The sequence below is a fragment of the Plecotus auritus genome (assembly GCF_963455305.1).
Source record: "Plecotus auritus genome assembly, chromosome: X".
Lineage (NCBI taxonomy): Eukaryota > Metazoa > Chordata > Mammalia > Chiroptera > Vespertilionidae > Plecotus > Plecotus auritus.
In genome coordinates this window covers 202556-218761 of record NC_137784.1, presented here as the reverse complement: position 1 = coordinate 218761, position 16206 = coordinate 202556, and positions in this window count along the sequence as shown.

Genomic DNA, 16206 nt, shown 5'->3' with positions numbered 1-16206 from the left:
AGCCAGCAAGCGAGAGAGCGGGCAGGCGGGCGCAGGCGTCAGCGCCCCCCAAAAAAACAGGTATCCACATTTCCTCTCCGCTGCTGGCTGAAACGAAACTCGAGAACGAGTTTCAGGATCGGCGATGAGGAGGTCCTAGCCGGCAGGCCGGGCCCCCAGTGGGAGCGCAGCTCCGCGCGCGAGCGCGCGCGCGCGCGCGCGGGCCTAGGATGTATCCAGGCCGGGTTGGGTCCGCGCGAAGCCACGCGGAGAAGACCCAGGGCTTCCGGGCTGCGGGGAGGCGGAGATGATGCGGGGGCGGAAGGCTGGCTGGGGGACCTGCCCGCGCTGGCCAAGGAGAGAACCGGAGGAGCCTTGGGCGCGGGCTGCGCGATTGGGGGACAGCTTGCGGGACCCCGAAAGGGAGAGAAAGACGCCTCCCCTCGCCTCCGTTCTACCATAAGATGTGGCTCAGGGCCGCTGCTGCTCAGCCACCGGCTTTGGGGGCGCTTCTGTGGAGGACGTGGAAATGCCCGCCGGTCGCGGAAAAAACTAATTTGTCTACAAGAATCGTTTTTTTTTGGCACGCGCGCGCGCGTCCAATCCCGCTGGCCCGGACCGGTGCCTCCTTCTTTAAAGCTGTCAAACTGGTGTCTAGGATATTTATTTTGGGGGAAATATATATATATATATAACATTTGGGCTGTGTCACGGTTGTCCCTGGCAAGCCCCTTCCCGCGCACCCCTCCCTCTCCAAAGCGCTTCGGATGAAACCACTTCAGTCGCCGAAAGCACATGCCAAGCTCGCGGGGCGCAAAACTCCATCTGGAAAGAAAGTTGACTTTTTTTTTTTTCTCCTTTTCCCTCTTTTTTTCTCCCTCCCTCCCCCCTCCCCTTACCCCTGCCTTTCTTTTCCCCTTAGGACGAGGTTTTGGGGGAAGAGGGATGGTGTGTATTTTCTTGTGGTTTTTTTTGTTTGGAGAGTTTGATTTTTGCATTTTCGGAAGTTGGGACAAGTCTGTGTCCTTAGACCCAGCATCCGGGCCACCTCACCTCCGAAGCCAAACGTCGTATCCTTTGGCGGCGCGCGAAAAGGGAAAGTGAAGGATTTGATTTCTCCGGAATATCACGGGGCCTGGGGGTCGCGTGCATGTATGTGTGTGTGTATGTGTGTTGGGGAGGGGGGTGTGTGTCTTGATCTGGGGGAAGGAGGGGGGGAAAATGTCAAAATTAGGAGAGTTTTCCAAACGGCAGGGGCAGTCCCATCCCCGGGGGGCGGCGTGGGGGGGGGGGGGGAGCAGGCACCGCTGTAGGAACCACGGGGCCATGAACAAACGATCCATCTCTGGCAACAAATTGGTTACATTTCTCCGGGAGCCTGGCTGGGAACGGCTACAATGTATACTTTTTTATTACAAAGAGAGGAAATGCCGAGGCGCCTTGCCACTTGGACCCACCGATCCAGTTTCTCTCATCCAAGTGTGGAGAGAGGTCGCGGGGGGGGGGGGGGTCTCCCCAAAAGGTGTCGCTCGCTCCAGAGGCGGGGGAAGAAGGAGGAGGGCCACGAGATTGAACGATTGAAGGCACAGGCCCTCGCTTTTGCGCTTTTCCTCCCTCCCTCTCTTCTTCTATCTTCTCTCTCTCTCTCTCTCTCTCCTCTCTCTCTCTCTCTCTCTCTCGTCCGCCCTCTTCCTTGCTCCGGGAGCGCTGGTACAGCGCCCGCGTCTCTGCGCTCTCGGTCCCAGCTGCTCAGCCCCGCGTGCTGCGGACGGACGCAACTGGAGGAGGGAGCCGCCGGGGGAATTGGGGGAGCAGCCGGCCGCCCGTCCGTCTCCTGGACTTGAAAGCCCCGAAGACGCCCTCGCCACGGAACAAACAGGTCTTTGTCGCTGCGGCCCCGCGAATCAAAGCGAAGGAGGCGGCACGTGGGTATCAGACGGAATTACAAATCGTCGCTCATCCATTATGCAGGCGGGAGGGCGTCCCGCCCGGAGGCGCGCGCGCGCCAGGCCGCTGCCTCCGGAGCGGAGCGGGGTGCGCAGGGCAGGGCGCTCGGGAGGCGGGCACGTGGCGGCCCAGGGGTGCGCAATCCTTGCCTCCCTGCAGGCGGGTAGTCTCCGCACCTTGCCACCCCCACGGCAGGGCGGGGAGGGGCGCGTCTTGGGTCCCCACGGAGTCTGGGGAACCCGCCTGCAAGGGAGGTCTTCTTTGGGGACACGGGACTGTTAGGGAGAGGGCTCTGGGCCAGGGCAAAATTTCTGGGGTGCTGAGTGGCAGCACCGAGCCTGCCCTCCAGACTCAGGGGTAAAGGCCAGATCTCCAGGGACCTGGGAGTGAACCCCCAAGCTGCTGCCGCCCCCCCCCCAAAAAAAAAACAACCTACAGGGACCTGGCCTTCCCTGGAGATCGATCCATAGGGCCTGGACCCTGCCAGACCTGAGGTGGGGACCCCGACCTTGGCCCCACCCCCACCCCCACTCACCAGGTTACCCTGCCCAGACCTGGATCTGGCCCCTCCAATAATCTCCCCAACCAGCGCCAGATGGACTCCCCCCCCCACCCCCACCCCCAACCCCTAACATCCTCTTCCTCCTCTCCTGGGCCCATGGCATATAAGCTTCCCCAGTTTACCCCCTTTGAAAGACAGACACAAGCCGGGCCGGTGTGGCTCAGTGGTTGAATGTCAACCTATATGAACCAGGAGGTCATGGTTCGATTCCCCGTCAGGGCACTCGATCGCCAGTAGGGGGCGTGCAGGAGGCAGCCAATCCATGATTCTCTCTCTCTCTCCCTTGCTCTCTCTGAAATCCATATATATATATGCAGAACGAACAAGATAAAGTGGGTTTGCCATCCCAAATTAATAAATGATATATATATATATTTAAAAAAATAAATAAACATCAAGACAGACACCAAACGTCACCTATTCGTCTTCTTCTTTATATTTTAGCCCCAGCAAGGACCCTCCCTGCCGCTTAGATTTGCTAATTCAAGGCACTCCCTGAGGTCACAGGGTGGGTACATTTGGGGGGCAGGGGCGGGGGGCAGGCGATAGGGGAAGGAGAAACACCCCTCCCTGGTGGAGGGATAAGGGGTGTTTGTTGGAACTTCTCAGGTGCTTGCCAGGGCAGGGCGGAAGGACCGGGCTGGAGGCCAGGATAGCAATTCACAGCCTCGTGGTGTCTGGTGAGAACGTGGGTGCTAGGGTGTCTGCAGGGTCTAAAAAGGGGAGCATCTTTGATTCCTCAAAATGATAGACTTATAATCTGATAGAGCCCCTGGATTCGTCTGCAAAAAAAAATTCTATTTTAAATCTTAGAACACATATACTTAGTATGTGAAGAGGGGGTTCAGTTTCTCGTATGGGAAGATCGGGGTTACGTTTTTCTTAAGTTTCCTTTGCCTGTGGGAAGCGATGGGGGAGGTGACTCAGCTGTGAATCCAGCAAGGAGAACCCATACGCAGGGTCAGGCCGACCCACCAGGACTCAAAATATCATCTCATCCACATCATCTCGTCCACACCATCTCATCCACACCATCTCACCCACATCATCTCATCCACATCATCTCACCCACATCATCTCATCCACATCATCTCACCCACAATATCTCACCCACATCATCTCATCCACATCATCTCACCCACACCATCTCACCCACATCATCTCATCCACATCATCTCATCCACACCATCTCATCCACATCATCTCACCCACATCATCTCACCCACATCATCTCATCCACATCATCTCGTCCACATCATCTCGCCCACATCATCTCACCCACAATATCTCACCCACATCATCTCACCTACATCATCTCACCCACATCATCTCACCCACATCATCTCACCCACAATATCTCACCCACATCATCTCATCCACATCATCTCACCCACATCATCTCATCCACATCATCTCATCCACATCATCTCACCCACATCATCTCACCCACAATATCTCGTCCACATCATCTCGTCCACATCATCTCACCCACAATATCTCACCCACATCATCTCACCTACATCATCTCACCCACATCATCTCACCCACATCATCTCACCCACAATATCTCACCCACATCATCTCACCCACATCATCTCACCCACATCATCTCATCCACATCATCTCGTCCACATCATCTCGTCCACATCATCTCACCCACAATATCTCACCCACAATATCTCACCCACATCATCTCACCTACATCATCTCACCCACATCATCTCACCCACATCATCTCATCTACATCATCTCATCCACATCATCTCACCCACATCATCTCACCCACACCATCTCACCCACACCATCTCATCCACATCATCTCATCCACATCATCTCATCCACACCATCTCACCCACATCATCTCGTCCACACCATCTCATCCACACCATCTCACCCACATCATCTCATCCACATCATCTCACCCACATCATCTCATCCACATCATCTCACCCACAATATCTCACCCACATCATCTCATCCACATCATCTCATCCACACCATCTCACCCACATCATCTCATCCACATCATCTCATCCACACCATCTCATCCACATCATCTCATCCACATCATCTCACCCACATCATCTCATCCACATCATCTCGTCCACATCATCTCGTCCACATCATCTCACCCACAATATCTCACCCACAATATCTCACCCACATCATCTCACCTACATCATCTCACCCACATCATCTCACCCACATCATCTCACCCACAATATCTCACCCACATCATCTCATCCACATCATCTCACCCACATCATCTCATCCACATCATCTCATCCACATCATCTCACCCACATCATCTCACCCACAATATCTCGTCCACATCATCTCATCCACATCATCTCACCCACATCATCTCACCCACATCATCTCGCCCACATCATCTCACCCACAATATCTCACCCACATCATCTCACCCACATCATCTCACCCACATCATCTCGTCCACGTCATCTCATCGCCTGAGGACGAAGGACTACAGCTGATATCCATGGACCCCCAGAGCTGCATGTGGCACCCCAGCCCCTTCCCCTTTATGACCCTGTCCCCTGCACCTTGCTGGGAGACAGGATTTGATGCTTGTAAGCGCCCTGTCCTCTTGGTGGGCTGGCCTCTCAATAAACCCCTGATAGGATGCAACCCTGCCTTCGTGATTGGACACAGCCACAGGCAGCCCAAGCCCAAATGGGGGGGGACAGGGTTCCCGGTAACAAAAACACCCGCCACCCTAAAAAGACATTCTGAGGTGGAGAGAGGTGGGGGGGGAAGAGACTAATTCACAGGGTCTACTTTCTGGAAGAAACTGCCTTGCACACAACACACCCCAGAATTGTGACTGGTTGTGAGTTCACAGCCGGGACTTACCCTAAGGTTCCGGCCTTGACGCCCCACAAAAAAAAATGCAATAAAAAGAAAGATATTTTTTTTAAAAAATGCCAGGAGAGCTTGTCTTAGGCGGGGGCGGGGGGTGGGGGAGAGAAGGAGGAGGGAGGCAGGGTTGTTTTGAAACAAAAATTCGCTCCTGGAGTTTGGAGCAAATAGGCAAGCACCCTGTGGGGGGAGAAGTGAGCACCCCCAAGTCAGAATGAGGTTCTGAGGCCCCCTCCATAGGGTGCACCCCAGGCAGGAGGCCAACACGCTTCCCAATCCAGACACCCCATCCTTACTGCTCTCAGGCACCTGCCCCCCCTCTCCACCCTGGCTCAGTCTCCCTCCCTCCCCTTCCCCCCCCCCCAAATGCTGGGGACCTTTCCTCAGATGAGGCCCTGAAGAATGCCAGGTCAGGCTGGCTGTTTCCAAGCTGGACATGCCCCCCCCCCCCCGCCCCAACCTCACCCCGAGGACCCAGGCAGAGCCAGAAAGCTCGGCCACGCTGGTCCCAGGAGCCTCTGAAAATGGCCAGAAGGGGCCATTCCTGGATGCACCCCTCTGGCCAGAGCGATGAATGCAGGCAGGACCCTGGGGGTGCTGGTGGTGGTGATGAAGGGGTTGTCTCCTTCCCCGTTTCATGGGGGGGCTCCCCCCACCCCCCGTCTTCGCCTCCATCTGCAGGAGAGAAATGGGCCAGAACATTCACGGGACCTTCATGGAAAACAAGACGAGATTTAAATGTACTTCCTGTCCGTCAAATCCCCAGGAAACCTGGTACAGAAACTGGACACGGCCCACCCCGGCCACCAGAGGACCCCAAGTCCGGCGGGGGGAGGGGGCACACCAGGCGGGGGAGACACACCCCAAGGGGGGGGCAGACTTGGGTTGGGGAGACTCAGTGGACATGGGCGTTTTTTGGATTTTATAAAACCATCTGGCTTTGGGTATGGGAGTCAGGTAGAATTTTAATGAATATAGTGCTCCTGTCTCTCTCTCTGTCTCTCTCTCTGTCTCTCTCTCTCTCTCTCTCTCTGTCTCTCTGTCTCTCTCTCTCTCTCTCTCTGTCTCTCTGTCTCTCTCTCTCTTTCTCTCTCTCTCTCTCTCTGTCTCTCTGTCTCTCTCTCTCTTTCTCTCTCTCTCTCTCTCTCTGTCTCTCATTCTCTCTCTCTTCCTCTCTCTCTCTCTCTCTCTCTCTCTCTCTCTCTCTCTGTGTGTGTGTCTCTCATTCTCTCTCTCTCTTTCTCTCTCTCTCTCTCTCTCATCTCTCTCTTTCTCTCTGTCTCTCTTTCTCTATCTCTCTGTCTCCCTTGGTCTCTGTCTCTCTGTCTCTCAGTCTCTCTCATCTCTGTCTCTTCCTCTCTCTGTCTCTCTCTCTCTGTGTCTCTCTCTCTTTCTCTCTGTCTCTCTCTTTCTCTCTGTCTCTCATTCTCTTTCTCTCTCTCTTTCTCTCTCTCATTCTCTCTCTCTCTTTCTCTCTCTCTTTCTCTCTGTCTCTCTTTCTTTATCTCTCTCTCTCCCTTGGTCTCTGTCTCTCAATCTCAGTCTCTCTCTCTCTCTCTCTCCCCCTCTCTCTCTTTCTCTCTGTCTCCCTGGTCTCTCTCTCTCTCTCTCTCTCTCTGTCTCTCTCCCTGGTCTCTCTCTCATCTGTCTCTGTCTCTCTCTCTTTCTCTCTCTGTCTCTCTCCCTGGTCTCTCTCTCTCTCTCTCTCTCTCTCTCTCTCTCTCCCCCTTATTTACAATGCTAAGAGAAAGACGCAATGAATACTTCAATATTTAACATTTGCCTTATTTCATTCCTGCCACGTACTAAAGGCTGGGCGTTCTCCCCCCCGTCCGTCGGCCCAGTGGAACGAAGCTGCTTTTGACCCAGGATGTACTTCCTTTAATTCAAACCCCACGCCTTGAGCTCTTAATAGCAGGTATTTGCTCCCACAGGACTTGGGGGGGGGGGGGGGCGGAGTGTCTACCGGCCTAGTCCCTGTCCCCCCAACACCCCATCAACTCAGACCCCTGTCCCCAACCAGGATCCCGCCCCCCCCCAACATACACACACTCTGTTTCCCCAGAAATCCAGAAAAACAAATATCCAGAAATCCCCCTTTCCCCCCGGGGCCTGTCTCCCAGCCTGTAATTCCAACGACCTTTTCTTATTAATAAAAAAACAACAAAGAGGAAAATGTTCATGGGCTTGTTTTTTGTTTTTTTGGTGTTTTTTTTTTTTTTTCCAGCTGATCCATGAGCCTTTTTAACAACAATCACCACCCAGCGGTCCCCGCCCATGAAATATTTATCCCTATCGATCCGGGTCAGCAATTCACAGAGTCTTCACATATTTTCCACGCAGCTTCCTTTCCGTCCCTCCTCCCGGATTTTTTTTTTTTTTTCGTGTAAAAACCTGCATCTGTCACCTGTCTTGCCCTGCTGGGTATCCGTTGACCCCAAAACATCATGGTTTCAAACAGGGGGGAGCCCTGAATCCGACTCCTGAACGGAGGAGACGGATTGTGTGGGCCACGGCCGATATCTATAATATTGGTCACGGTTTCCACCACGGGGCAGGCTCGCAGCCCGCGTCTGGCTAGCCCGTGGGCTTTGCCTAGGAAAAAAAAAAACAAAAAAACGCACGGTTATTTTTCTTTCATTTGGTCTCACTTTTGCCAGAAATCCCAGGATGGATGTGTGTAAGAAGGGGTAAGAGGGGAGGGGGAGAGGTGATCCTAAACTGGCCGCCCATGCTAATAAAATAAAATTAAAATAAAATAAAATAAAAAAATATAAAATAAAATATAAAATAAAATAAAATAAAATATAAAATATAAAATATAAAATATAATATAATATAATATAATATAATATAATATAATATAATATAATATAATATAATATAAAAAATAAAATAAAATATAAAATAAAATAAAAAATAAAATAAAAAATAAAATGAAATATAAAATAAAATATAAAATAAAATAAAATATAAAACAAAATATAAAATAAAATAAAATATAAAATAAAATGTAAAATAAAATAAAATATAAAATATAAAATATAAAATAAAATATAAAATAAAAGAAAATACATGATTAACAATATACATCGTGGGAAGCTACGCGATTTGCTTCCTGTGAAATGTTCTTGTCCCCCCCTTTCCCCCCTCCCTCGCCCCGTGTTCTTCGGAACATACGGTGGGCTTTAAACTTCTCTGCTTCTGATGGAACCACGGGCCCTCACTTTCGGTTTCATTGGAGGAAAAACATTATTTTTTGCAGGAAGCCAGGCTGTGGAGCGCCGATGACACCTCTAGGAAGGGTCGTGTTTTTTGATTTTTGGGGTTTTTTTGTTTTTGTTTTTTTTTCTGGAGGCCCCCCTCCCTCCCGCGCTAAACCAACAAAACAGCCCTCTCCCCGCGGACAAGCGCGCGCGGGGAGCAGTTTCTCAGTAATTAATGTCCCGAGGAATCCATCAGCGTGGGGTGTGTTTGGATTTGATTCTCTCTCTCTCTCTCTCTCTCTCTCTCTCTCTCTCTCTCTCTCATCTCTCTCTCTCTCTCTCACCAGGCCTCCGTCCTAACTTCTTCCTGCACCACCTCCCCAAATCGGCCTCCCCTTGGCGCACAGAGGCCCCCAGCGCACCCTCCCACTTCAAAATGCAAATGAAAGCGACGAGCGAGCTAGAGCGAGCTAGAGCGAGCCAGCCAGACTTTTCCTTTTCTTCCCGCGGACAGCGGCCCCCGGGTGGGAAGCTGGCACCCGCCTGGCCCGGTGGTGCTGACAGCAGGAGGTCGCGGGCCTCCCGGGTGCGCACGCGGCGCGCCCAGGGCGCTGTCCCCGCGGGCCCTGTTGGACCGGTGCCCATGCGCGCGCGCCAGCGCTGCCTTCAGCCCTGGTGCAGGCTCCTGTCTGTGCGCCCCCCGCGCCCCCCCCCTACCCCCGTGCCAACGAATATTGAGCTTCTCTCTGTGCAGCCTTGCGGGGCACCCTCCTTGGCTCCCCCCGCCCCCCACACTTTGCAGGGGGTCCCTCCCAAGCTGAAGGGCTAAGCGCGCTCTGCGCTCGAGAGCGGTGTGTTCGGTTGGCCTCGACTTTCAGGTGCCAATATCTTAGAGAAAAAAAAAATATATATATATATATATATATATATATATATATATATATATATATATATATATATATATATCTCCCAGGGAAGGGCCATCTGTCCACCCTCCTCCTGGAAATTGGGGAGCCCAATTTCTGCAGAAGATGACCACCTACTCCCCCCGCTCCCCGCCCCGTCCCCAATCCTCCACCTCTGGGGGCTGCCCTGGAACCCAGCATCCCCTCAGGAAGCAGGCCCCAGTGTACGTATCCACAGCTCATCTGGGAGCCCGCAAGCGTCAGGACGCTGGGGAACGGGGCGGGGGGCGGGGGGGGGGCGCCTAAGAATGCTTGGGCCCCAAGCTGCCCATCCCTGGAACCCCAGGGCCCCTGCCCCCCCACCCACCCACCCAGCGGCCTCCCAGGGCGCACCAGGAGGTCACAGCTTGTCTCTGCCACCCACACATTGCGCACGCGTCCCCCCCCCCCCCCAAGTTCACTGTCAAACCACAGGACTGGGTCCCCCCACACACACACTCCAAGGAACAGGGGGGATCATTCATCAGAGCTTTAGTGATAAGGGGGCGTGTACTGCCTCTCTCCAGGGACCCATTCATGCCCCGCCCCCCACTAATGAGGCATCCATGCTGACTGGCCAGGGTTGATAGTGGGGGGGGGGGGGGCGCGGGGAGAGCAGGGGTGTGCCCCCTGCCCTAAATACACTGAGTAATGGGTTGTCTGTGGGCCGGAGGGGGGAGGAGGCAGGGGCAGGTGGGACACAGGTTTGAGGATGTGGGGGCAGGCTAATTGGGGAGTCTAGGCGCAGCCCTCCTCCCCCCCCCCAGCCAGAGAGCGGGGGTGGCCCCCCCCCCCAGGGGCGAGGAGGGAGGGAATGCTACACGCGCGCCTGCCTCTGGCCTTGCCACGGAGGCTCAGCCTCCTGGCCTGAGGCGAAGCTTGGGGCTAGAGGGCTGAGCGGGGCGGCTGGACACAGTCCAGGAGCCCACCTCTGCGCTCCGCTCCGCACCACCAACCACCCGCCCCTCGCGCCTGCCGCTCCAGCGCGCGGACTGTGCAGGGGAGGGGTGCAGGCATGCGCGCCCTGGGGGGGCGGGGAGGGTGTCTTCAGGCTGCAGGGCGGGGGGGAGGCGCAAGAAGGGGGGCAGGACAGGAGGGCTCTGTGTCTGGTGCTGGGTGAGAACAGAAGCAGAATCCACCAGACATGTCCCCAAGCGCCGGCCTGGACACCTTCCTGCCCCGTGTGCTGTCCCGCCGCCGGCTGGGGCGTTCTGAGGGGCTGAGGGAAGCGCAACACCTGTCATTGGCCCCTCCCAGCGAGGAGGGTGCGAGGGTGCGTGAGGCCAGGCGTGGACAGTGGGTGCCAGGCCTCCAGGGGCTCACGCAGGCAAAGGCGGCCCTGGATTCACTTCATTCATTCATTCATTCGTTCGTCCGTTCATTCACCACCTTTGGCCCCAAAGACAGACCCCTGGGCAGCTGACATGCACCAACATCTCTTGAGCATAGATATACCTGTGCCAGATGCTGGGGATGCAGGTGAGATACACCTGTGCCAGGTTCTGGGGGTGCATGTGAGATACACCTGTGCCAGATGCTGGGGATGCAGGTGAGATACACCTGTGCCAGGTGCTGGGGGTGCAGGTGAGATGCACCTGTGCCAGATGCTGGAGATACAGGTGAGATGCACCTGTGCCAGGTGCTGGGATAGAGGTGAGATACACCTGTGCCAGGTGCTGGGATAGAGGTGAGATACACCTGTGCCAGGTGCTGGGATAGAGGTGAGATACACCTGTGCCAAGTGCTGGGGATAGAGGTGAGATACACCTGTGCCAGGTGCTGGAGATACAGGTGAGATACACCTGTGCCAAGTGCTGGGGATAGAGGTGAGATACACCTGTGCCAGGTGCTGGAGATACAGGTGAGATACACCTGTGCCAGGTGCTGGAGATACAGGTGAGATACACCTGTGCCAGGTGCTGGGATAGAGGTGAGATACACCTGTGCCAAGTGCTGGGGATAGAGGTGAGATACACCTGTGCCAGGTGCTGGAGATACAGGTGAGATACACCTGTGCCTGGTGCTGGGGATAGAGGTGAGATACACCTGTGCCAGGTGCTGGGAATAGAGGTGAGATACACCTGTGCCAGGTGCTGGAGATACAGGTGAGATACACCTGTGCCAGATGCTGGGGATGCAGGTGAGATGCACCTGTGCCAGGTGCTGGGGGTGCAGGTGAGATACACCTGTGCTTGGTGCTGGGGGTGCAGGTGAGATATACCTGTGTCAGATGCTGGGGGTGCAGGTGAGATACACCTGTGTCAGACGCTGGAGATACAGGTGAGATGCACCTGTTCTAGGTGCTGGGGATACAGGTGAGATACACCTGTGCCAGGTGCTGGGGATGCAGGTGAGATACACCTGTGTCAGTTGCTGGGCGTACAGGTGAGATACACCTGTGTCAGATGCTGGGGCTGCAGGTGAGATACACCTGTTCTAGGTGCTGGGGATACAGGTGAGATACACCTGTGCCAGGTGCTGGGGATGCAGGTGAGATACACCTGTGCCAGGTGCTGGGGGTGCAGGTGAGATGCACCTGGGCCAGATGCTGGAGATACAGGTGAGATGCACCTGTGCCAGGTGCTGGGATAGAGGTGAGATACACCTGTGCCAGGTGCTGGGATAGAGGTGAGATACACCTGTGCCAGGTGCTGGGATAGAGGTGAGATACACCTGTGCCAAGTGCTGGGGATAGAGGTGAGATACACCTGTGCCAGGTGCTGGAGATACAGGTGAGATACACCTGTGCCAAGTGCTGGGGATAGAGGTGAGATACACCTGTGCCAGGTGCTGGAGATACAGGTGAGATACACCTGTGCCAGGTGCTGGAGATACAGGTGAGATACACCTGTGCCAGGTGCTGGGATAGAGGTGAGATACACCTGTGCCAAGTGCTGGGGATAGAGGTGAGATACACCTGTGCCAGGTGCTGGAGATACAGGTGAGATACACCTGTGCCTGGTGCTGGGGATAGAGGTGAGATACACCTGTGCCAGGTGCTGGGGATAGAGGTGAGATACACCTGTGCCAGGTGCTGGAGATACAGGTGAGATACACCTGTGCTTGGTGCTGGGGATGCAGGTGAGATGCACCTGTGCCAGGTGCTGGGGGTGCAGGTGAGATACACCTGTGCTTGGTGCTGGGGGTGCAGGTGAGATATACCTGTGTCAGACGCTGGAGATACAGGTGAGATGCACCTGTTCTAGGTGCTGGGGATACAGGTGAGATACACCTGTGCCAGGTGCTGGGGATGCAGGTGAGATACACCTGTGTCAGTTGCTGGGCGTACAGGTGAGATACACCTGTGTCAGATGCTGGGGGTGCAGGTGAGATACACCTGTTCTAGGTGCTGGGGATACAGGTGAGATACACCTGTGCCAGGTGCTGGGGATGCAGGTGAGATACACCTGTGCCAGGTGCTGGGGGTGCAGGTGAGATGCACCTGTGCCAGATGCTGGAGATACAGGTGAGATGCACCTGTGCCAGGTGCTGGGATAGAGGTGAGATACACCTGTGCCAGGTGCTGGGATAGAGGTGAGATACACCTGTGCCAGGTGCTGGGATAGAGGTGAGATACACCTGTGCCAAGTGCTGGGGATAGAGGTGAGATACACCTGTGCCAGGTGCTGGAGATACAGGTGAGATACACCTGTGCCAAGTGCTGGGGATAGAGGTGAGATACACCTGTGCCAGGTGCTGGTGATACAGGTGAGATACACCTGTGCCAGGTGCTGGAGATACAGGTGAGATACACCTGTGCCAGGTGCTGGGATAGAGGTGAGATACACCTGTGCCAGGTGCTGGGGATAGAGGTGAGATACACCTGTGCCAGGTGCTGGAGATACAGGTGAGATACACCTGTGCTTGGTGCTGGGGATGCAGGTGAGATGCACCTGTGCCAGGTGCTGGGGGTGCAGGTGAGATACACCTGTGCTTGGTGCTGGGGGTGCAGGTGAGATATACCTGTGTCAGACGCTGGAGATACAGGTGAGATGCACCTGTTCTAGGTGCTGGGGATACAGGTGAGATACACCTGTGCCAGGTGCTGGGGATGCAGGTGAGATACACCTGTGTCAGTTGCTGGGCGTACAGGTGAGATACACCTGTGTCAGATGCTGGGGGTGCAGGTGAGATACACCTGTTCTAGGTGCTGGGGATACAGGTGAGATACACCTGTGCCAGGTGCTGGGGATGCAGGTGAGATACACCTGTGTCAGTTGCTGGGTGTACAGGTGAGATACACCTGTGCCTGGTGCTGGGTGTACAGGTGAGATACACCTGTGCTGAAAGGTCTTCTCTGTCTGTGCATAGCCAATACCAGGTATTGCAAGAGGAAAAGGGTGCTGACGGCATGAATTTTGGAGGTGAGAGGGGCAGGAATGATTCATTTCCCGTTTGGAGGCGAAGGGAGAATGTCACATCAGCAGGGCCTGCTCTTGGAGGAAGCCGGAGGTGAGCAGACACACCGTCCACAGGCACCACAGGTGAGCATCCGTGATCCCCCCGGGACACACTCCACGACGCAGCATTTTGGGTTAGAACATGGGGACACGGACACGGTTTGGGGAGGCTGGGGAACGAAGAGAAGCATCCGGAAGCAGCACTCGATGCCCCATTGGGAATGTTTTTGGGGGGATTCGCAGGAAAACACGTTGAGGGTCATCACCCTTCACCAAGGGGTCCTGACCATGATTATTGCCACACTAGAGGCTCAGGGCATGAGATTCATGCACGGGGGGCGGGGGGAGGTCCCCTCAGCCCGGCCTGCACCCTCTCCAATCCGGGACCCCTCAGGGGATGTCCAAATGCCGTTTTAGGCCCGGGACCGGCAGTCAGACACCCCTCTCACAATCCGGGACCATTGGCTCGTAACCGCTCACCTGCCTGCCTGCCTGATCGCCCCTAACTGCTCTCCCCTGCTGGCCTGATCACCCCTAACCACTCTGCCTGCCTGCCTGATCACCCCTAACCGCTCTCCCCTGCAGGCCTGATCACCCCTAACCACTCTGCCTGCCTGCCTGATCGCCCCTAACCACTCTCCCCTGCTGACCTGATCACCCCTAACTGCTCTCCCCTGCTAACCTGATCGCCCTAACTGCTCTCCCCTGCCAGCCTGATCACCCCTAACCACTCTCCCCTGCTGACCTGATCACCCCTAACTGCTCTCCCCTGCCAGCCTGATCACCCCTAACCACTCTCCCCTGCCAGCCTGATCGCCCCTAACTGCTCTCCCCTGCTAACCTGATCGCCCTAACTGCTCTTCCCTGCCAGCCTGATCACCCCTAACCACTCTCCCCTGCCAGCCTGATCGCCCCTAACTGCTCTCCCCTGCTAACCTGATCGCCCTAACTGCTCTCCCCTGCCAGCCTGATCACCCCTAACCACTCTCCCCTGCTGACCTGATCACCCCTAACTGCTCTCCCCTGCCAGCCTGATCACCCCTAACCACTCTCCCCTGCCGACCTGATCACCCCTAACTGCTCTCCCTGCAGGCCTGATCGCCCCTAACTGCTCTCCCCTGCTGACCTGATCACCCCTAACTGCTCTCCCTGCTGGCCTGATCACCCCTAACCGCTCTCCCCTGCTGACCTGATCACCCCTAACCGCCTCTGTCTCTGCCCCCGTCACTCTGGCTTTGTCTGGAAGGACGTCCAGAAGACGTCCAGTCTATCCGGTCTAATTAGCCCATTACCCTTTTATTCGTATAGCTACCCCCACACAACCATCCCAGGTTTTGCCCCTTGCTGGACGAGGTACCCAAATCCAAAGAGGCCCCATTCTGCAAGAGACAGGTGCCTCGGAGACGAGGCTTTGTTCCCGAGCGCGGTCCTAATTTTAAGTCCACCAGGCAGTCCCCCCTCCAGGCCATGGCGCGGGGCCGGAGGGGTGTCTCGAGGCAGCTGACAGACCAGAGGGATTTTTTTGTAGGTCGTCTGCTGAACTCGCAGCTTTGGAGAACCCGTGAACTGGGACAAACGGTCCGCATTTACTCTTCCCACGTAAACACGCCCTCGAGGCAGATGGCACTGTGTTCTGGGAGAGGGAGAGAGAGAGAGAGAGAAAGAGAGAGAGAGAGAGAGAGAGAGAGAGAGAGAGAGAAACATCCTCGAGGAGAGAGAATCATGGACCGGCTGCCTCCTGCACGCCCCGTCCTGGGGGTCGAGCCTGCAACCCGGGCATGTGCCCTTGACCAGGAATGGAACCTCGACCGGGAATCTAACCGTGACCTCCTGGTTCCTGAGTCGACACTCAGCCACGGAGTCACACCAGCCGGGCTCTTGTGTGTGTGTGTGTGTGTGTGTGTGTGTGTGTGTGTGTGTGTGTGTTTCATTAGCGTTCCCAGGTCCCTTCCGGAGGCCCGTTTCTCCCTGACTTGGAAAAGGTCAGGATCTTCCACGAACGTGGTTGCACAGAGCAGACACCCCACCTGGGAAATGCCAACGGCCCTGCTCTAGGGACTGAGTGAAACGCCACATCGAGGTGGGTCATAGAGAGTTAAATAGATGGACAGGTGACTCCTAGATAGACAAACAGGTCGAGTTCTCTCTTCCATACAAGCCATTCACCACTCTTTATATCTATATCATCTATATCTATATCTATATCTATATCTATATCTATATCTATCTATATCTATATCTATCTATCTATATCTATATCTATATCTATATCTATATCTATATCTATA